This window comes from Periplaneta americana, chromosome 4 (genome assembly GCF_040183065.1).
Source record: "Periplaneta americana isolate PAMFEO1 chromosome 4, P.americana_PAMFEO1_priV1, whole genome shotgun sequence".
NCBI classification, from domain to species: Eukaryota; Metazoa; Arthropoda; class Insecta; order Blattodea; family Blattidae; genus Periplaneta; species Periplaneta americana.
The window spans coordinates 185,831,620-185,849,340 of record NC_091120.1 but is presented as its reverse complement, the minus strand read 5'-3'; the positions used below and the strand labels follow the sequence as shown (position 1 = coordinate 185,849,340).

The 17,721-nt window shown below is 33.4% G+C and overlaps 2 protein-coding genes across 5 annotated transcripts in view; one reads left to right on the top strand and one right to left on the bottom strand.

Moving 5' to 3' along the window:
* The window catches only part of LOC138698523 (uncharacterized), a 598,444-nt gene that overhangs the window by 533,663 nt on the left and 47,060 nt on the right, over window positions 1–17,721 (bottom strand). The window lies entirely within an intron of this gene.
* The window catches only part of Mlp84B (Muscle LIM protein at 84B), a 110,443-nt gene continuing 95,102 nt past the window's right edge, over window positions 2,381–17,721 (top strand). For all 4 annotated transcript variants that reach the window (XM_069824520.1, XM_069824518.1, XM_069824521.1 and 1 more), the window contains exon 1: window positions 2,381–2,536. The gene's annotated coding sequence lies outside the window, so the exon portion shown is untranslated. The remainder of the gene's footprint in view (window positions 2,537–17,721) is intronic.

Here is a 17,721-nt window from a genome sequence, read left to right as displayed (position 1 = left end):
CATAAGAATCCCGAAATACGGCCCTGAATGTAATACTTTCTAAGGAAAATGCACCCAAATCTAAACGTTTAATTTAAAAATCAATAACGGTCTAATAAGCAAAATGTATACACGAATCTGTTGAAAATCGAAGATTTCATATAACTGTATGTATTTAAAAATATACTTCAATAAATTTTAATGATCCTTGTCTCCTTATGTTATTCTTTGATTGTATTTTATTAATAACAACATATTAATTTTATAATATAACACAATATTGTTTTATTTGGAGTTCAGTCTAATTGACATATCACAAGTTTAAAATCAATGACATTTACATATGTAAATTATCATTGTGTATTATGAAAATTAAAGCAAACGTTTTCGCCCTTCGGGCATCATCAGGCATTTTACATATAATATCTTGTACATTTTTTTTGTCTTTGTTGTGGAATGTGTACAAACTGATTAAACACAACCTTTATATAATAATGAAACAACTATTTTATGATTGACTTATGATGATTAACGATCTAAAATGTAAACATACAGGTATAAAATTGAATATATAATAAAATTGTGGCTGAAGGGCGAAAATATTTGCTTTAATTTTCATAATACACAGTGATCATTTACATATGTAAATGTCATTGATTTTAATAAGACCAACAGTTCAGCCACAATTTTACTATATAGTATTAAATTTTATGCTCGACCATGCCGAAATGTAGTAATTATACACCTGGTAGCAGTCCTTTAATGCATGTCATTAAAGTACACCTATTCATTAAAGTTCAAGTTTTCGATTATTCTCGGATATGCAATCGAAAGACAAGTATCGAAACGTCATCGAGGCTGGAAATCCAATACTGTCGCAGAAGGTTATGTTCTGTTACTATAATAATTAGCGTTAATTGTAAATAATATTCAAATCAATTAAATTTGTCATCTCGTTTTTCAATGTCGAATTCAATTTCAAGGTTATATCAAGACTAATGTTTACCTTACTCTCTAGGTTATATCAGGTCGTCGACATTCGTTTCCCGGAAAAAATCAATACTTTCGCGTCTGCGCACATCTCACAATTTATGATGTAGGCTATTGCACTCACTCACATAACAATAGCATGAATAGGCCTACTTATGAATAATTTCAAGTTAGAAATATGGTCGAGCATAAAAAGTCGTATGAAACTTGCCTATAACGGTAATTAAGACGCTCGTATGAAAATTATGAAACTCGCTTGCGCTCGTTTCATAAACATCCTCGAGTCTTAATTACTACCATTATAGGCTCGTTGCATAATGTACTATTATACCTGTATTTTTACATTTTAGATCGTTAATTTTATTTTATTGCGTTATTTTACGACGCTGTATCAACATCTAGGTTATTTAGCGTCTGAATGATATGAAGGTGATAATGCCGGTGAAATGAGTCCGGGGTCCAGCACCGAAAGTTACCCAGCATTTGCTCGTATTGGGTTGAGGGAAAACCCCGGAAAAAACCTCAACCAGGTAACTTGCCCCGACCGGGATTCGAACCCGGGCCATAGATCGTTAATCATCATAAGTCAACCATAAAATAGTTGTTTCATTATTATATAAAGGTTGTGTTTAATCCGTTTGTACACATTCCACAATAAAGACAAAAAAAAATGTACAAGATATTGTATGTAAAATGCCTGATGATGACAGAAGGGCGAAAACGTTTGCTTTAATTTTCATAATACACAATGATCATTTACATATGTAAATGTCATTGATTTTAAACTTGTGATATGTCAATTAGACTGAACTCCAAATAAAACAATATTGTGTTATATTATATTATATTGACTATCTGAATATCTTTTTCATCATGCTTTCTTATATTAATTTTATTTGAAACTCCACGCTTATTTGGCAAAAGGAGTAACTAAAATCTAAGTGAAGCACATGAATCTAGAAAACCTCAATGCCGTTGCCTGACTCATCTCACAATCTAAAGCGTTACAAAACCTTGTAATAATGTTTTGCATAAGATCCCGAATCCCTGGCCTTTGAGTAAGCTTTGTAAGAAACAAAAACCGTGGAGAAAAAGTGTGAAAAACGTTGTGCATATGGTTGTAGCTTTTTTTTTTCTTCCGAAACCACAAAAATAGACCACGTTAAGTGTGTGAGCAAGAGGTCTATTCCTAGTGACTTGTACGGCCGCTTCACCTTCTTTCCTTCTTCCTCAGCATCCAATTCTCTTCTTCGCTTCCTCATACCCCCTTGAAATCCTTCCGAGACTTTCTCTGAATACAACACCGTCCATCCTACAATCAAAATGGCTGCCAGGAAGGCGGGCGGGTTGGCAGGCTGGCAGGGTTGGGTATCCCAAAGATGCAAGGAGTGCCGTGTGCAAAGTCAGGGGGGGCAAAAGACTAGGCGAAACAAGAATCTCTCACCGCCATTCGAATTACATTTTACCGCAGTGGTAGTCAAGTGTCTGGAAGGCAAGACTAGCCCCAGCCGAACCTAAAGCTTGCTCGCATTCCGGCCATCGAGCTACCCAACGACAAACCGACAAGGTAAGAGTGCGTCAAATCTGCTGCGAAGACTTCCTAGTTTTAATACTAATAATGTAAAACCATCAGAGACAACTTGTCGCACTACACATCAAGATAGACAGAACTAAGGCGTTACAGTGAAAATATGTTGTTCAGATACAAGAAACTCGTGCAGAATTTTCGTTGGAATATCACCATCGGAGACAACTAGAACGAGATGAAATTATACGATCGAAAAAGGATTTAAGATACATGATCTGTGAGCTCAATTTAAGTGAAATGCAACTACACGTGGACAGATTATTAGACTAAATATAATTATTTGCGTTCATGTTTTTATTTCTTTTTAAATGAAGTACAATTACATAATGCATGATCTTTGGTAACAATTATAGATGTTATTACTTTGTATGCATTCCTTTTCACTTTGTGAACATTTCAAGTCTCTTTGGCATTTTGTGTACAAGACTTCATGTGTCTCTGTGCAACATAGTTATTAGTCATTCTATAGGCCCAAATTCAGTGGTAATGTTGAATTTCTTTAGTCTCTTCTTAACAAAAGACCAGAGATTTTCGACTGGGTAGCCTACATATCAGGACTATTACTTCGCCAATTAATTGTTTTTGGTGTGGAAATCCTGAAGAAATTTCGAAACCTTCTTCGGTCTATTGCATGGATTATGTTATGTTATGTTTTATTTAACGACGCTCGCAACTACAGAGGTTATATCAGCGTCGCCGGATGTGCCGGAATTTTGTCCCGCAGGAGTTCTTTTACATGCCAGTAAATCTACTGAAATGAGCCTGTCGCATTTAAGCACACTTTAATGCCATCGACCTGGCCCGGGATCGAACCCGCAACCTAGGGCATAGAAGGCTAGCGCTATACCAAGCATGGAGCATCATCTTATTATTAGACTAAATATAATTATTTGCGTTCATATTTTTATTTCTTTTTTAAATGGAGTACAATTACATAATTTATTATCTATGGTAACAGTTATAGATATTAATATTTTGCATGCATTCCTTTTGCCTTTGTGAGCATTTCAAGTCTCTTTGGCATTTTGTGTACAAGACTTCCTGTGTCTTTGCGCCACATAGTTATTAATCATTGTATAAGCCCAAATTTAGTGGTAATGTTGAATTTCTTTAGTCTCTTCTTAACAGAAGACCAGAGATTCTCGACTGGGTACACATCAGGATTATTGCTTCGCCAATTAATTGTTTTTGGTGTGGAAATCCTGAAGAAATTTCGAAATCTTCTTCGGTCTATTGCATCGAGCACCATCTTATTATTAGACTAAATATAATTATTTCCATTCACATTTTTATTTATTTTTTTTAATGGAGTACAATTACATAATTCATTATCTATGGTAACAGTTACAGATATTAATATTTTGTATGCATTCCTTTTGCCTTTGTGAGCATTTCAAGTCTCTTTGGCATTTTGTGTACAAGACTTCCTGTATCTTTGCGCCACATAGTTATTAATCATTGTATAAGCCCAAATTTAGTGGTAATGTTGAATTTCTTTAGTCTCTTCTTAACAAAAGACAAGAGATTTTCGACTGGATATATATCAGGACTATTGCTTCGCCAATTAATTGTTTTTGGTGTGGAAATCCTGAAGAAATTTCGAAACCTTCTTCGGTCTATTGCATGGAGCATCATCTTACATGAATATGTAGTCTTTATCAAGACACCAGTCTCTTATCTGTAACAGAAGCGTAGTCTATCACAACAATTTAAATATTATTAGGATCAGTGTTGTGAACATTATGTGCACATTTACAAAACTACAGGGTGGTAAAGTTAAAAATTGAACAATTCTATGCTTAATCTAATAATTTGTCCAAGTGCAGCATAGATGACGTTTTGATGAGGCCTTTGCATTGATGTTAAACAAAAGTAAGACGCTGAGAAAATTTTAATTCTTATTTTTCTCACCAGCAACGAGGAAAAAAATCCAAATCTCTTCTAAATAATCCAGCATTGCTCTTATATCGAATATTACAGTAATTTCATTAGAAGATCTTGTGGTGATGGTGATTATTCTTTTCTATTCTATTAAAAATTATGCTACAGCATAAAAAAATCAGTAATTAAGGGAATATAGTTATTTATCACTTACATTGTTACATACACACATTTAGTTTCTTGTATGAAAATATCAACATATTTTTACAACAGTAACAAAATACAAACTTTATTTGAAGTACCGGTAACTATTTTGGATTCAATTAATAAGACAATGCATGCCAGCAATTATGCTGAGTAATTTTACTGGTGATAACTAATAATACGAATAGCAAATAACTCCGACTGAACTAATTGCGGTGTAACATGCTACCTTAGTGCGCTGAAATTCAGGGGTTCAATTCCCGAGACTAGTTACACGAAATCTTTTATGATTATCTGAATTTTTAAAAATTCCTGATTATCACTACAATATTTTCCAAATATTTATTTTAATCTGTTAAAAATGTTTAATTGTTTTACTTTCTTACGGACACTAAATAACGTCTGAAGTTCCAAGTAGCATTAAAAAAAAATAAAAAAAAAATTAATAGCACGTTGAACTGCTCGTTCGAATAATGAAACAAAATTAAAATTTACTACCTTAGTGCGCTGGAATTCAGGGGTTCAATTCCCGAGCCTAGTTACACGAAGTCTTTTATGATTATCTGAATTTAAAAAAAATCCGGAATATCACTACAATATTTTCCAAATATTAATTTTAATCTGTTAAAAATGTTTAATTGTTTTACTTTCTCACGGACACTAAATAGCTTCTGAAGTTCGAAGTAGCATTTTAAAAAAAAAATTTAAAAATAATAGTAGGGGAGGCTGTTGTACCTTTAGCATAGGGTACCTTTGAACATTTTTTGTTTTTTAAATTTTGCTGCTACCTAGAGGACTCAAAATGAAGTAGATTGTAGAGAAAGCCGCTAAGTAGCTCTGGTCGTAGTTTCAGTTTGATTAATTGCAAAGTGTGAGTTCCGTAGACAAAAGAAATTTTTTAGTACCAAAAGTAAACATTTCGTTCATTGATGTATGTTTTCTAACACAAAACCAGATTGTATTTGTTAATATCTTTCAAGTACGGTGTGTTCCCTATCATCTGGTGTGTAATAACATATTTTAATTTCCATGATTTATTTGACTCTCTAGTTTTCGGAGCCATATTTGTTTAAACGTGCACCCTCTTGTACCTTTGAACACAAAACATCTTGTACCATGGAACATGTTCCAAATTACACGATACTATCGGTTTTTGTTTTTCTTTTATTTTAAGGTCATGTCACGAAGTAAGTCTGGAATTAAAGAGGTCCCCAATTGATTCGGATGTCTTGAAGAAATCTGTTGAAGCAGTTATTGCTTATCCTGGAAATAAAATCTAAATCAGGGATCCTGCTCCGGTTTATGATTGAAAATACATTTTAGATATGATTGTCAGTTTTTACAGCTATATTCCCACCTATATTGCATGTGATCCAACTTACAAGAGGGTATGTTCCAAGGTACATGATCCTGTTGTACCTCTGAACACATTACATATACCTTTATTTTATTTTTTCCATCCTTAATAGATCTGTAAAACAGGAAAATACATACAGGAAGTTGAAAAGGAATCTCCAATAATTATTTCAAGCATTTTTTCATTAAAAAAATTTCATTTCCCAAAATTAAAAAAAATAAAATGTGAGAAGTGTTTAAAGGTACAACAGTCTCCCCTACGTTGAACTGCTCTTTCGAATAATGAAACAAAATTAAAATTTACTACCTTAGTGCGCTGGAATTCAGGGGTTCAATTCCCGAGCCTAGTTACACGAAGTCTTTTATGATTATCTGAATTTAAAAAAAATCCGGAATATCACTACAATATTTTCCAAATATTAATTTTAATCTGTTAAAAATGTTTAATTGTTTTACTTTCTCACGGACACTAAATAGCTTCTGAAGTTCGAAGTAGCATTTTAAAAAGAATTAAAAAAATAATAGTACGTTGAACTGCTCTTTCGAATAATGAAACAAAATTAAAATTTACTACCGAGAAACTGGATTTCGAGACAAATGATGAAGCTTCATGCAGTTTCTGAACAGCGGAAAATACATGAGATTATGAATAGAATAAACTCCATAGATATAAATGCATGAATCTGTGTTAACATCATTGAATGTATGTACTCTTGAATGAATGACCGAAGAGACATACTGACAGAATAATCATTAATTAATTAATTCGCTAATTAATTAATGGCATACATTTCATTTTTCCTTGATAATTACATTATTTTTCCCAGTGATCGAATTGGGCCGGTATGGCATACCGAAAGTAAAATAAGATGCCAAAAAGCATATCTGTAGTAAACATTTAAAGTTGACTATTATTTAGCGAAGCTGATCACATAATCAATTACGCTAATCAATAGTGTCGTCGTACTCTATACCTTCTCTTAGATATTCCTAGCGTAATGTCTTATTTAAGAAATCCCCAAAATAGTTAATATTACAAGTCTGTGCATACCGGCAGTGCTTTATTTCCAATTCGACCACTGGTTTTTGCTAAATAAATATAAAACAATATTTACAAAGGAAATAAAAACGCAAATATGTTCCAGCCATAATTTAACTTGCATTGTTTAGTTTAGGCCTACTCGATCAACTTACACCGTGACAGTTATGTTTTGAGAACAGTCCTTATTACTATAAAATATTAATTCATTACTTTTTATTATTTATTGAAGTCTATTTTGGAGTCATATAAATTTTACATCAACAATAACCGGTCCATACTTCATACGCTATGATTAAAATTCTAGCAATAAATTATTATGCTAATAATTAATTTTGACCTAATACTCAGTCTAGTTCATTTATATTCAAAGCTAAAGACTACTTTCCAAGTATACAATCATACCAAATAAGGATGGAATTTTAAATAAGTGATTTTTTGGAAGCAGTATTCTGAGTGCCAGGGTTTAGACTACCTGCCTTACATCCTAGTCGGAGAAGTTGCCGCACATTCAGGCCCCTGAAGGACATTCCGGAGCAATGAGAGATGATTTGATTTGCATTTACGAATTCTGAACAATCTTTTACAACCTTTAGTTGTATCTCAGCTATATTAAAGTAGACAAATTACAAATTTTACCACAGTTATTCAAAATTATGTTACATTTTGAAATTTCGTAACTTATCTTCAATTTGAATGCACTCAAAATAAAGAAAGTATCTATCTTTGTACATTGCTCATCATTCAATTTTTCTTCTCTCTCTCTCTCTCTCTCTCTTTTTAGTTTGCGTTGCCGTAACAATAGACTTGTTAATAAAGATTCACAAATCAGTTTGTTGACTTTCTTGTTTATTAAAATGTTACAAGCAATCATCATCATCATCATCATCATCATCAACAACAACAACACCACCATCACTTGACTCATAACTTTGCAATAAGAACTATCCAAATGTCTTTACTATAGTCTAAAAATTGTAAATCATGCTAGCTTTAAGTGTATCACTTTGTTCATTTTAGTGTTGTATTCAGACGACTGATGTGTTACAATTAATTAATTATATGCTTCAATGTTGTTGTTTAAGTTGAATACATTAACAGATATGTTTGTAAATCGTATCATTATGCATAAATCTTCCCTATCACTCACCAGAAATCAATTCTGCAGATTTTTCGGCTTTGGGGATAACTTTAATAAAATTCCTTTTAATCAACCTTCAGCTATCTAGATAACGAAAGATCAAATTTATCGACACTTTTCAGATATTTAAGCACATTTTCTGTAAGATTCTGCCTATATAATAGAATAAAGATTGTTGCTTGTTTAGAAATAATATGGCGAACTTATTCAATATTAAATTGCATTAAATCGTATTGCTTTAAAATTTAATTTTTTGTAAGCATTTACTTTAAAAAATTACAAAAATTTTTACCTTTGACTGAGGTTCTGGCTGATACATTCACTATTAGGAATACATCTCACTTGACGATATGTGTCAGAGGAAGAATAACTGTTGCATACAATAACTCTGATTAGCGAAATATGTTACTAGTCAGCGATGTATGCAATATACGGGAAAATGAACCGATCACCATATTCCATTATCTCCTGGCTTAGTTGCCACATGAGTGCTATCTTATTGGTGTCACTTATGAGGTTCCATCCAGTCTTCGAAATGTTGACTAATATACAATATCTTCTTCGTCCCTTCAAGTATTAGGCCATATGGCCTGTTACGATCTCAGAGTTGAATTTTGAATCCAGCGCTTCTTTGGACGACCGAGAGATCTCTTCCCGTTTGGACGATAGTGGATCATGACTTTTGGGATTCTATCTCTACGCATGCAATGTAGATAATTTATCCAGTTGTTCCGATAATGTTTTACGTGATTAATTACAGGTTCTAGTTGTAATTCTTCCATTACATCTTCATTACGTTTGTGATACCACTAATATACAATATAAACAACTTTAAATCTTAATTATGTTTTGAATAACCTTGCATATTAACTATACGCCTATAGAACATTTTGTCGCATTATTCTACCTGCCTACGAGTATTTTAAGAATTTGTTTTATTCGTAAGACATTGGATTAAAATAAAAAAAACGTAAAGTTTTCAGATATGTCTATCCCAAACACACACAACAATGAACAATAGGCTATTACACGAAGGCCATGACTTGCAGGATTGCTGACATATTTAGAGCTCAAATTCAATTGGTTATTAAAAACTTCAAGACTTACTAAAAATAATTTACAGGTATGATTCTGCGATGTGTAAATTTCTGAGAACAGCTGTGTATTGGATATTAAAATCTATAAAACTTGAGGTGGTTAGACATGAAATACTATTATAGTTACTGCCATGATGTGACTATTTTTCATTAATTATACATATTAATGATATATATAACTACAAAACTTACGTAAGATAATAATATTGTTATTAAAAATCAAATATTTTCATAGTTATTAATCAACTGGGGTTGAGTCTTTTTCATATATTTAATGGCGGTGTGGTATAGATATTTATATGCGTCATTCTCTTCAGTATTGGCTTGAGAGAGCTCAAAAATTATAGTTCCCAAGGAAAGACCAAACGGTATTACTTACTGATAAAATAAGAAGCCTACAAATTTATGTAGTCTCCCTATCATTTCAGCAAGATCTCTTAGCAGGATAAAATGATTTTACCCTCTACATTTCAAGCTCTACATGCAGCAGCTATACTAAGATGCAATGTCTATTGTTCGAAAGTATAGCAAACCCGACATCTTTTTAACTTTCACGTACAATCCACAATGACCTGAAATAGCTATTGCTTTACTCCCACATGAAAAAACCCACTGATCGTCCTGACATTGTTACTTGCGTTTTGGCATTGAAACTCAAAAACTGAAAATGGATAGGTCCAAGAAAGAGTATTTGGCATAAAAAAACATTCAGAGGGAGTTTGTTTGAAGCAAATAACTTTCAAAATATCTGGTATTCTTCATTGAAAATAAATATGAAAAAGTTTTATTTGAACGTGTAATGAACCTAGTTTGAAGCATTTGCTGCATAAGCTACTAGTTGATATTTAAAATTCAGTCAAAGTTATTAATAACAGCTTAATAAATCTAAGGCCTGTCTCTAAATAAAATACAGTTTGATAAAGAGAACATCCAATGAGATTTAAGATGATTATGATTTCCCTATGCCATTCCAGTCCACTATTCGTCTATTATCGGCATAAAGTCAATACTCAATTCTGAGTAGTTACAAAATGTCACTAAGTGATCGTCTACTCATATGATATTTATTAAAATCTACAACATTTTCGAAGACAGAAATTCGACCATATTTATATCGCTTTGAAATTAACATCTACACTTCTCATTTAAGAAGATTAAAATCATTCGTCCCTCTGTGAGTTTATTGATATTAACAAAACACTACGCTAGTCATCATTCACCTTTTATTACTGGCAAAGTTTACATGAAACTCGATACGAAGGCCATGTCATTAAAGGTTATCCAACTCGTGCTAACCTCTTATTATAACATGCTGTACATATATGGTGCAAACCTTGGATATGGCAGCAACCTTAGCACATTTTACAAGCAGTTACGAAGACTATAATCATACCATTATTCAAGTTTCAGTAAGATTCCTTATATGGACGTATAAGCAACAACTCTATATATATGCCTCTTCTCTAATTCAGCCACCTATCAAGTTCATTGAGCTAGTTCAAAGGCGCCTCTCACTCGATTGATTTGGACCTCACTTGAACGTGGTCGCCCAGGGCGTTTATGCGTGTACAGACATCCTGTGTTCTCCAATTGTTTGTACCAGTGGCGTATTATTTTGCCTGTAAATGCTTTCTTGTGAAATCTAACACGAAAGTATCGCTGCATCGTGATAATGTCGTTCGTCCTTGCGAGCTCTTGAACCGAGTAAGTCTTCTCAGCTCCTGCCCGCATTCTGACTATAGCGGCAACTTCAATTTATTTGGCATTCAAGGCAATTACGAACACATTGCTGTATGAAAGTATCAGAGTATGACGTAACAGTATTTGAAACTTTCTGTTTCAAACAACATGCATGGCATTACTGTATCTGTATTACCATTGCATTGTTAGGGCTGACCAAAATTCCAGAGTAAATTGTGACTCAAGGTGTATAAATAAAGGAACTATGTATCAAATGGGTGCACAGACATCCTGTGTTCTCGAATGGTTTGTACCAGTGGCGTATTATTTTGCCTGTAAATGCTTTCTTGTGAAATCTAACACGAAAGTATCGCTGCATCGTGATAATGTCGTTCGTCCTTGCGAGCTCTTGAACCGAGTAAGTCTTCTCAGCTCCTGCCCGCATTCTGACTATAGCGGCAACTTCAATTTATTTGGCATTCAAGGCAATTACGAACACATTGCTGTATGAAAGTATCAGAGTATGACGTAACAGTATTTGAAACTTTCTGTTTCAAACAACATGCATGGCATTATTGTATCTGTATTACCATTGCATTGTTAGGGCTGACCAAAATTCCAGAGTAAATTGTGACTCAAGGTGTATAAATAAAGGAACTATGTATCAAATGCGTGCACAGACATCCTGTGTTCTCGAATTGTTTGTACCAGTGGCGTATTATTTTGCCTGTAAATGCTTTCTTGTGAAATCTAACACGAAAGTATCGCTGCATCGTGATAATGTCGTTCGTCCTTGCGAGCTCTTGAACCGAGTAAGTCTTCTCAGCTCCTGCCCGCATTCTGACTATAGCAGCAACTTCAATTTATTTGGCATTCAAGGCAATTACGAACACATTGCTGTATGAAAGTCTCAGAGTATGACGTAACAGTATTTGAAACTTTCTGTTTCAAACAACATGCATGGCATTATTGTATCTGTATTACCATTGCATTGTTAGGGCTGACCAAAATTCCAGAGTAAATTGTGACTCAAGGTGTATAAATAAAGGAACTATGTATCAAATGCGTGCACAGACATCCTGTGTTCTCGAATTGTTTGTACCAGTGGCGTATTATTTTGCCTGTAAATGCTTTCTTGTGAAATCTAACACGAAAGTATCGCTGCATCGTGATAATGTCGTTCGTCCTTGCGAGCTCTTGAACCGAGTAAGTCTTCTCAGCTCCTGCCCGCATTCTGACTATAGCAGCAACTTCAATTTATTTGGCATTCAAGGCAATTACGAACACATTGCTGTATGAAAGTCTCAGAGTATGACGTAACAGTATTTGAAACTTTCTGTTTCAAACAACATGCATGGCATTATTGTATCTGTATTACCATTGCATTGTTAGGGCTGACCAAAATTCCAGAGTAAATTGTGACTCAAGGTTTATAAATAAAGGAACTATGTATCAAAATTGACCAGGCTGCAAAACACAAGCATTATTAGTAAATGCAAATAGAATTGCGGCTCACATAAACTATCAGTATCCTGTACAATATTCGTAAAATGTAATACATTTTTAAATGAGCAAACAGAAACAATAACATAAATAAAATACAACAGATTTAACCAAAAATATCTAAGCAAATAAACAAAATCGACTGTAAACAAAATTGATTGTACGAGTAATTATCAAAATTAAGGGGTTAGGTACAGCTTACAGCAGTAAAATTTTGGAAATATTCAACATTTTTTTCTTCCATTACTGTACCTTGTACAATAATGAAAATTGGTGTGTGTGAAACACTGTCCTTCTGCTATTTGAAAGAAAATATTTTTACTATTTAAAAGAAAAATATTTATATATATTTTTTCAAAGTTCAAAATGGTGGCAGTTTACTGTGCAGTTATGAAGCGTTTCCCTCATAACTCATAAACTTGTCAACTTTTTCATGTTCTCTCTCTTTTATTTTATTGCTGAAACTCATGTTTACAATATCATGCTCTTTCAAATACATTCCTTAATAAATATTTTTTTTTATTTTGTTTTAGAAGAAAATACTGATATCTGACCATTTTTAAAATGAATTTATTTTTTATCAGACACTCTATCAAAGGTAGAGAAGTGATCTTGCATCATATTGTAGATATTTATTTTATTTATTTATTTAACCTGGTAGAGATAAGGCCATCAGGCCTTCTCTTCCTCTCTACCAGGGGATTAAAACTACAATATTAAGAATACAATTACAATTATAATTACAATTAATATTAAATTTACAAATACAATAAAAATCAAAGTACTAAAAGATTAACTGACTAATAAAAGCTAGACAGTTTATTGTAGAAGTTAAGAAGAGAGACATTTTTTTATTAATTAAGTAAAAATTAAACCTACTCTACGCAGTAAGAAAATGCTTAATAAGTTTGCTTTTGAACGCTACTAAGTTCCGACAGAATTCCACAAGCGCGAGAGCGAGATTGTGTATGATGATGAATACGATGATGTCTTATGTGTTGGTATGGCTAGTATATGACATGCATAAATACACACAAAAAATTTCATCATGGATAGTCTGTTTTTAAGTTACGTGGGAAACGCTTCATCACTGCACAGTGTACTGAATTTTGAAAAAAAAAAAAAACTAAATGATTTTTTATAAATCATATATATATATATATATATATATATATATATATATATATATATATATATATATATATATATATATTCATATAGCAGAAGACAGTGTTTTACACATACTAATTTTCATTATTGTACAAGATACAGTAATGGAGGAAAAAAATGTTGAATATTTCCAAAATTTTACTGGTGTAAGCTTTACCTAACCACTTAAATAACTGTAACGATTACTGAAACAAATGATTATTTTACTGAATTCTCTATTTACACGTGATCCAATATACAACCAGTGTAAGGCATTTCAAAAACCGAAATGCCCAAATCTCTATTGCATGAAAAAACACTTTTTTCTAAAATGTTAGCTATCCTGACAATGAAGGATACAATGATTTATGAAGTACCGTACAGTAAATTTTCTCAACTTTTAGAAAGATGTGCCGCCAATCCCCATTACCCGTTTTGCTTACAGCTGATAGATGTGAGGTGTCATAATAAAATATACGATAAATCTAACGAAGATTCACGACAATGTAAAATAGAGCACGAAACGCACAGAGAATCACGGCTCACATGAGCCGTCAGCTCAATTCGACGTGGTTTTACCACAGTCTACTATATACAGTCACGAAGCTTGAGTTTTGAGGGTGCTAGAAACAATAGACTGTGACGGTACTATTTTGCATTGCCTGTAATGAGGCGATATTAGCGATCCTAGTGATGAGCAACTATCTAATGTTTGCATATTTACTAAGTATTGAGCTTCGCGACTGTATATACTAGACTGTGGTTTTACCTTGTGACACATTGCGGCACAACCTAAATAGAATCCATTTGCTACAGGATATATAAAACAAATAAAAGAGCATCTGCATCGCAGCCAACTTGCGGTCGCACAAGCCAAGAAAAATCGTAATAGCAAATATTTTCTTCCTTACTGTCTAGTTTGGACAACCCCCAACAAAAAATAAAAAGTATTTCACAGTCATCGACACTAAATTTAAAAGGCAGTGGGTGATTCGGCGAGCTAGTCCATTTCTTGTGAACAACTGTTCAACGGTTGTCAACTTACGTAATCTACTGTACAAAAAAATGAAGCGAGTAAACACGTCTCTATTTGCTTTAACCCCGTGCGGTTTACTGTACATCTCTTCGAGTTAAATGCTTTCCAAAGGTCACACTTTGTTTGTAGTTACAAGACTGAAATAATATTTGAAGTAGAGGTAAGGCAGACAACTGGTGGGGCTGTACTGCGTTTCTTTAGAAGTTACGATTTTATACACTTATTGGAGAAATAGGAAAATGCTGGATTTGTAGTGAAAGACCTGGCCTTCGGTAGAACACTCGGAATGAATCAATTATACTGTAAGTAGGTCTATTCCTACTACGACTAAATACTACTTATTTAATTTAAAAGCGCTGCATGACACGAATAGAAACTCTGCTATATTCTACAGGGACATCATTTTATTTTTACTTCAATTTTTACTGTACCTGAGTTTTTGAATGTACTTCACTCCCACCCCTTCTACTAATGAAGTTCAACCGTCCTCCACACAGATCCAAGACCACATATACAGTCATAGTAGCCTTACGGTCATAGTAAACAGTACGTTCCAAAAATATGTTCGCGTTTTTCCAGTGACGAAAGAGCTTTCAATATTGAATCATTTTCGCATAGGTACTGTCGCCCATTTGCCTACGTCGTATCCCGGTTTCGCCCACCAGCTTTTATTCGCCAGCTAGTGGCTGGGCTGTCCTAGCTCTTTTCTGAGAACATTAATTTCTGTTAGGAATTGGACGTCTACGTAATATTATACAACTGTTTAAAATAACTTAAATAAAAGGGCATCGTTAAGTAATTAACTGTCACGTAATTTCCCCCCGTTTCTACGACCCTACGACATAACCACTTGGGCGGACAGTAGATAGTATGTCTGAGTAATTTTATCTTTTCGGATCGGGCGGAAGTGAAGATTGAATTTAGAGTGCGTAAGGTACTCTTTTATAGAGTAGGTACAGAATTATTTCAACATGAGTTACTAGTACGAAGGACGAAACTGGTAATTGGGATTAGATACAATAGTCTATAGTGCGATAATATGCACATTAGAACTGAAGCCTGTATCGAAATGAACGGCCACCATTTTCAAAAATGTGTTCAAATATCCATATTATGATTATTTTTCAATTTAACTTCATTCTCTATTGTGTACGCTAATGTGCTGTAGACAGTATAATATACACTGCATAATGAATACGTCCACATGGACAGCTCAGTTCGTCAGTAAAAACACCTATTGTTAATACTGTACTGTATTTTGATTAAACAAAAACCTAATGAAAATTATCAAACTCAAAATCGCGATATTTCCTAGTTTACGTAAATGGATGAACAACTTATCTTCCCTCCTATACCTAGTAAAGGGATTTGTTTGTACATTACGCCAGTATCATCGAACTCTAGTCGTGGAAGGGGGTAGCAAACGGCGTTGATCCAAAGGTATAGTCGGGTTAATATTAAAAATGTTAATATAAATAAAATGATGTCCCTGTAGAAGATATAGCATTAATATTTTAACGTATGTAACTACAATTCATTTTTTCATTGTTAAGTAAGGTAAACACGTGATGTTTACATTGCGTACGTCAAGCAAGAGCCGGTTTTCAAAGTGTGCTGCGTGATCCACCCGTTGTCCGTCGGTGAACTAAATCCTAACAAAACTGTGTGCCATGCTCGGATTGACGAAAGTGTAATTTAGAAGTACGGGATGTTCGATGAGGACGTGTAGAAGTTACAGTCTGAGCTTAAGGGGAAAAGATGGTATTTTTTTGGTCAAAAATGAGTAAATTTTCAAAAAAAAATCCTTGAAATACTCTGTGATATGTGTGGAATACATAGCTTAGCATTTTGTGGGTATTTATGCACTTGTCGGGTGTTGAGACGCCATTTTTAAACTTCCTGCGTTATGGATTTTTAAATAATTCGCCCCCTTTTATTGTTGTTTTCGGTAAATTAAATTTTCAAAAAAAAAATTTTTTTTCATTAAAATACTCTTTAATATGTGTGGAATGCATTGCATAACATTTTATGGGTATTTGTTCCCCTACCAGATGTTGAGACGGTATTTTTAAACTTCCTGCGCTATGAATTTTTAAATCACACGGCATCTTTGATCGGTTTTCGGTAACTTCGTTTTTTTGCTATATTGCCAAACAAAAATGGATATAATTTCTGAACTATTAAAGATACACGCATGAAATTTAGAACACATATTATTTGGACTATTAGGAAACTTTTTTCTGTAATATAATTTTGTTATTTGATTTCATTTTAAGAATACTTCCGTTTGCTTTATTTGATTTCATTTTAAAAATACGTCCGTTTGCTTGCAAAAAATATATAAAAAGAAGTGTTATAAAATTTTAATTGCTTATTTTACAAACTAGGGACTAATATTAAAATTCTGTTACAGACAGTTTGTAGAGCATGCTTTTGCAAGTACATTGCAAAAAATTGTTTGAATCTATCTTTAGATATATCGGTTTTAGTAGAATCCCGCATTGGGTATATTCTTTTCAAATCTGGACCCCCATTTATTTTTTTTTTTTCAAAATATTTATAGTTGGTTGAGTTGCTACTGCTATGAGCTCTCTACATACAAAAAAAAATAATATTTTAAACCAAATAGGAAAAAAGTTTTAAAAAATACCATCCTCTCCCCTTAAACCTGTGCATACAGAAGCGTTTCTCACGAAAACAATAGCCTATTTGCCTCATTAGACATTTGGAAAAAATTGCAAGATAGAGTATTGGTTCCTATCTTAATTACGCATGTTTTGATGTAGTCTATTACGCCCTGGTCTTCGAAGACGGCATTTAATATTCACCCTGTCAGTGTATCATTCCGGGATAAATTGACGCGTAGATACTTGATATTAAAAATTCGCCGTTCAATAGTTTAGGCGAAATTTTTATATAGAGACAGACAGACGAATGCAAAACGGAAACCATTCTCCCGGTATCTGAGACGTTTAAAACGTGTATTTTTCGTGAAAATCTTGAAATACGATATACTGAAGGTACGGTATATTTTGTAACAAGAACTTTCAAACTAAGTAAACAACTTTTTTCCCTACA